Source organism: Orycteropus afer, unplaced genomic scaffold (genome assembly GCF_000298275.1).
Source record: "Orycteropus afer afer isolate SDZICR_OR568_19922 unplaced genomic scaffold, OryAfe1.0 scaffold00084, whole genome shotgun sequence".
In the NCBI taxonomy this organism is placed as follows: Eukaryota; Metazoa; Chordata; class Mammalia; order Tubulidentata; family Orycteropodidae; genus Orycteropus; species Orycteropus afer.
Genome location: NW_006921671.1, coordinates 3,541,699 through 3,547,792, shown reverse-complemented (window position 1 = coordinate 3,547,792; position 6,094 = coordinate 3,541,699).

The following is a 6,094-nucleotide window of genomic DNA, read 5'->3' as shown; positions in this document are numbered from 1 at the left end:
CGTTCCTTAACTTTTACAATAACGGACTAATACAATATTTGTCCTTTTGTGATTGACATATTTCACTCAGCATAATGTCCTCCAAGTTCATCCACTTTATGCGGTGTTTTGCAGATTCTACATTATTCTTTAGCGTTGCATAGTATTCCATTGTGTGTATGTACCATAGTTTTGGAGCCTGGCACTTTGAACTTGGACTTAAAGCCTCCAAATTGTAAAAATAAACTCCTGTTTGTTCAAGCCATCCCATTTGTGGTAAATTCCTGTCAAAGTGGCACTAGGTAACCAGAACAATGGATTATATATAAGTCAAGTTCTACAGAGTCAATGTATTATTTCATATTCTCAGAAGACCAAGTTATACCAAATCAATGTACTAGGTTTTTTGTCATTGGTAGTTAAGTGGCCGTAGGCTGGTGCTCATGCGCTAATCCCAATCCAAGATAAGGGTGAAGCTATATTTTGGACATCTGTGTTATTAGATGAAACAGATGTTAACATTGATTGCAATGACCACTTTTACATGACATTATAAAAGGTGTCAATAAATCAAGTGTCCCTATGACTACAGAGAGGAAGAAGACTGAAGTCACATTAGTTCTGGACTCCAGGTTTGTGGTGCCAGTCTCACACATAGGCAAGATTATGTCATATGCATATTGCAGGTTCTTAATGAGTCTTCTTCCAATCTTGATGTTGTGTTCTTTATATAGTCCACCTTCTTGGATGATTTGTTCAACATCCAGTTTGAATAAATATGGTGAAAGGATATAACCATGGAGAGGAAAATGGCATCTCTCCTGTAGTGCACACGCTAGTTCCCTCTAGCATCTTAGTGCCTAGAAAACTAGATGCAGCAATTTAAAATGGGGATTCTGGTGCTCTGAACAGCTCTTTAAGTTAGAGTACACCAAACTCAGGGGAGTAGGATTAGAAAGGAGAAAGGGGCAGTGCAATTCCTGAAGGGGGAAAAAAACAGGTGAACCTGTTGTGTGGACTGCCAACCTGCAGGTGAGAAAGGGCATCAGAGGCTTCCCTGGGGCAGTGGAAAGAATGCATCACACCAGAGAACCTGCGGCCTTTCCACAGATCTACCTTCAGCACCTGCTTTTATCAGTAAACTTGGGACTGTTGGGAGGGAGCAGAGATCCCTCTGGCTCTGATACTGCTGAAGCTAGAGCAGAGAGAACATTAACACCACAAGTGGGCGGGCCCTGGGATGAACTCCCATCGTGGATTGGGGCAGTTATCCAAGGTCAGCTTTCTGGCACAGAGGAGCCTGGAGAGTGGGGTTTTTGTGGCTGTCTGAACCTGGTGGAAAGTGGTGGCCTCCTAACAATTGGAGTCTTTGCTGAACTTCAGCTGTGGGCCTGTTAGTAACAGTATAACATCATCATTAGTAGCCTGCTCAAAGCTCTAGAAACGGCTCCTGGCACCTTGGAGCTTTTTTTCCCGCCTTCTTTTCCCCTCCTTTCTCTGTCTCTACCCTGCCTCATCTAATAGAAAAACCACATTAAGCCACCCTTAACACCTGCCAGCTGAAATTCTAAACTCCCTTTATGACAAGCAGAGAACTGAATCCACATTCCACACGGCGAGTCCATCATCACAAAGAAAACTGCAGAGCAACCCAGCACACCTGAATTAATAGCCAAAAAATTAAAAGCTTCACCTTTTCAAAATATTAAATCATAAAACCAAGGCAAAACAAATCAATACAGAACTAACAGCTAAAGACAACTTCAAAATATCTAGGAAACAACCAGCAAATCAAATCAAACAAACAGGAAAATCAAATCAAACAAAAAAACGGGATGAGACAATAGAAGTAAAATCCCAAAAAACATCTCATTAAACATGGAGGAAGAGGAGGCAATAGAATTATCTGAGAAAGAATTTTCTCTTGGCTTTCCTCCTACCTCTCTAGCTGTTTCTTCTCATATTCCTTTGTGGGTTTATTTTCTCTGCACATCTCTTACTTAGCACTCCATGAGGTCCTGGTCTGTCCTTTTTTTCCTTACTCTCCATACTCTTCCTGGGCCATCTTATCCACACAAGTGATTTTAATTTTCATCTGTATCCTTCCCCTAAACTTTGGCTCCACTTATCCAACTAACTCTTGGGAGTTTCACAGGTAACACTGATTTGACATGTCTAAAATTAACTTATCTTCTTGCCTCCAAAGGCATGTTTATCTTTAGCTCTACAAGAGCTTAAGGAAACCCCAAACAAAAGTGAGGAGAACATGGACAGTACCCTGGAAGAACTCAGAAAAACCATTAAAGAACAAAATAACAAGATTAATGCACAATCAGAAGTCATACAAGAACAGCTGTTAGAAATCCAAAAGATGAATACCATGAATTAAAAATTGCACAATACAGTGGAATCACAAAAGTATAAGATAGAACTGGCTGAAGAACACATTTCCCAAATAGAAGACAAATCCCTGGACACCAGCCTGTATGAAGAAAAATCAGAATAAAGATCTAAAAGAAATGAAGAGAACTTAAGAGTTATATGGGATGACATGAAAATAAACAACATATGCCTCATTGGAATTCCAGAACAAGAAGAGGTGGGGGGAAAAAAAAAAAAAAAAACCACTGAGAAAATTGTGGAAGACATACTAACAGAAAATTTCACCCATATCATGAAAGAAGAAAAGATATTTGTCCAAGAAGTTCATAGATCCCCATACAGGATAGATCCCAAGAGAAAAACACCGAGGCATATCATAATCAAACTCTCCAAAACCAAAGACAAAGAATTTTGCAAGCTGCCTGGCACAAAATAAATATTACTTATAATAATCAAACAGTTAGTCTGAGTTCTGATTACTCAGCAGAAGCCATGCAGGCAAAAAGGCAATGGGATGGCATATATAAAACACTGAAGGAAAAGAACCCCAAACCAAGAATCCTATATCCAGCCAAATTGTCCATCAAATATGAGGGTGAAATCAAGACATTCTCAGACAAACAGAAATTAAGGGATTTTGTGAAAACAGACCAACGCTACAAGAAATGCTTAAGGAAGTCCTTCCAATAGGGAACCCACAACAGAGAACAACAAATCAGGACACATAACATCAACACTAAAACCAAATGAGAAAAAGACACTCAAAATAAGACCATAAAACATTGCACACTAAAAATCAAGGAAGCCAATCTGCACATGACAATAGCAACTAACCAAACAGAGGGAATAAAAGTTCTAGGTACAAACTTCCAGATGGAGAGGAAAACAGGACAATGTCTTCATAGAACAGACTGATCTAAAAATATAGAGACAAGAATTCACTCCAAGGTAACCACAGAGGAAAATTAACAATCCCCAAAAGCAAATAAAGAGGAAGGAAAACATATGGGTTTAGTAAGCACAAAACCAACAATAAAGAAGAAAAGAGAGGAAACACTCGACAACAAAATGAACTCAGCACAGAAAAGTATATGGAGCAAGGAAACTCCAACAAGACGACAAAAAAAAAAAAACACAATAGAGTAACAGCAATCAATTCATACCTATCACTAATTATACTCATTGTGAATGGACTAAATGCACCAATCAAGAGAAAGAGAGTGGCAGACTGGATAAGAAAAGAAGACCCATCTATATGCTGCCTACAAGTGACCCACCTTAGACACAAAGCTAAAACCAAATTAAGAGTTAAGGAGTGGAAAAAATATAGCAAGCCAATGGTAACCAAAAAAGAGCAGAAGTGGCAATGTTAATTTCTGATAAAATAGACTTTAAGGTGAAAAACAACATAAGAAGCAAAGAAGGACACTATATGATGCCAAAAGTGTCAATTGACCAAGAAGTCATTACAATAATAAATAGCTACGCACCCAATGAAAGTGCTCCAAAATGCATGAAGCAAATATTAATTGAATTAAAAGGGACAACAGACAACTCTACAATAGTAGTGTTGTTGTTGTTATTTGCCGTTGCATCAGACCTGACTCATAGCGACCCCTCCTTGGGTTTCTGAGGCAGTATCACTACAGAAGTAGATTGCCCAACCTTCCTTCTGAGGAGTGGCTGGTGGGTTTGAACCACCAGCCTTGTGGTTAGCAGTCAAGTGCCTTAGGCACTATGCCACCAGAGCTCCTACAATAGTAGTAGAAACAGAAATTAAGGGATTTTGATTCTTTTTAACACACCATGTTCAAGGAGGGACAGTTCAACTAGAAAAAAACTCAACAAAGGTACAGAAGTACTCAACAAGACAATCAACCAACTTGACCTCATAGATTGTGGTAGTTCTGTTTGTGTGTCAACTTGGCTGGGCCTGGTTGAATGGCTGGGCAGCTGGTGGTAGTTATTCCCCATAATGAGACTGGCAATCAACTCCATGGTGGGATCTACCACAAGCAGCTGAGTAGCTGCCTTTGGGAATGTGGTCTGCTTCCTGTATTTAAGGAGAAGCCTTGAGAATGGTCTTTAGCCTATGGCACGCTTGGACCCTGCATATAGCCGTGTCATTGCCCAGTAGCCTGCTGTGCTCTGCCGACCTTGAGACTTAAAATGGACTTAAGTTAATGGCCTGCTGTGTGGTTTGGTAACATCAGGACTGCACCTTTTGACTTGTCAACCTTGGGGCTTCTCAGCTTCAGCAACCAGCAGCTGTCTGAGTGAAGAAATGCCTCTAGCTCCAGTGTGCCTGGAGCAGGAAGCAGAGCTGGACCCCAAGGTTGAAGGGCTATCACCCAGCTGCTAGAGCCTGGCACTTTGAACTTGGACTTAAAGCCTCCAAATTGTAAGAATAAACTCTTGTTTGTTTAAGCCATCCCATTTGTCATATATTTCTTGTCAGAGCAGCACTAGGTAACCAGAACAGAGATATACAGAACATTACACCAACAAAAGGGAATTCACAGTCTTCTCCAGTGCACATAGATCCTTTTCCAGAATAGATCATATGTTAGGACATAAAACAAGCCTCAATAAATTAAAAAACATTGAAATACTACAAAGCATCTTCTCAAATGACAATGCTATAAAATTAGAAATTAATAATAGGAAGATCAAGGAAAAAGTATCAAACATGGAGGTTGAACAATTCACTGCTGAGAAACTACTGGGTAATAGAAGAAATAGAAAGTGAAATTAAAAAATTCCTAGAAATAAATGAGAATGAAGATACAACAGACCAAAACTTATGAGGCACAGGAAAAGCAGTACTCAGATGTCAGTTTATAGCAATAAATGCATACATCAAAAAAGAGGAAAGAGACAAAATCAACACTTTAATGCAACAACTCCAACAGCTAGAAGAAAAAAAAACCAACAAAAGAATCCTACATTATCTAGAAGCAAGGAAATAATAAAGATCAGAGCAGAAATAAATGAAACAGAAAACAAAACAAACAAACAAAAAACATAGAGAAAATCAACAAAACAAAAAGCTGGTTCTTTGAAACGATTAACAAAAATTGGCAAACCACTGGCAAATCTAACAAAAGTAAAGAAAGTGAAGATGCAAATTACAAAATAGTAAATGAAAAGGGTGTCATCACAACAGAACCAAGTGAAATAAAAAAGATACTGACAGAATATTATGAAAAACTGTACTCCAACAGTTTGAGAACCTAGAAGAGATGGACAAGTTTCTAAAATCACAAGACCTACCTAAACTATCCCACTCAGAGATAGAATACTTGAGCACACCCATAACAAAATAAGAAATTGAACAGGTCATAAAAAAAAAAAGAAGAAGAAAACTTCACACAAAGAAAAGCCCTGGCCCTGATGTCTTCACTGGAGAATTTTACCAAACATTCAGAGAAGAGTTGACAGCTATACTACTCAAGCTATTCCAGAACTTAGAAAAAGAATGCTCCCAAACTCATTTTATGAAGCAAGCATAACGCTAATACCAAGACCAGGGAAAGACACCACTAAAAAGGAAAATTACAGACAATTATCCGTCATGAACATAGATGCCAAAATCTTCAACAAAATCCTGTTGTTGTTGTTGTTGTTACGTGCCGTCAAGTCAGCCCCGACTCATAGCGACCCCTCCTTGGGTTTCCGAGGCAGTATCACTACAGAAGTAGGATTGCCCAACCTTCCTTCTGAGGAGTGGCTG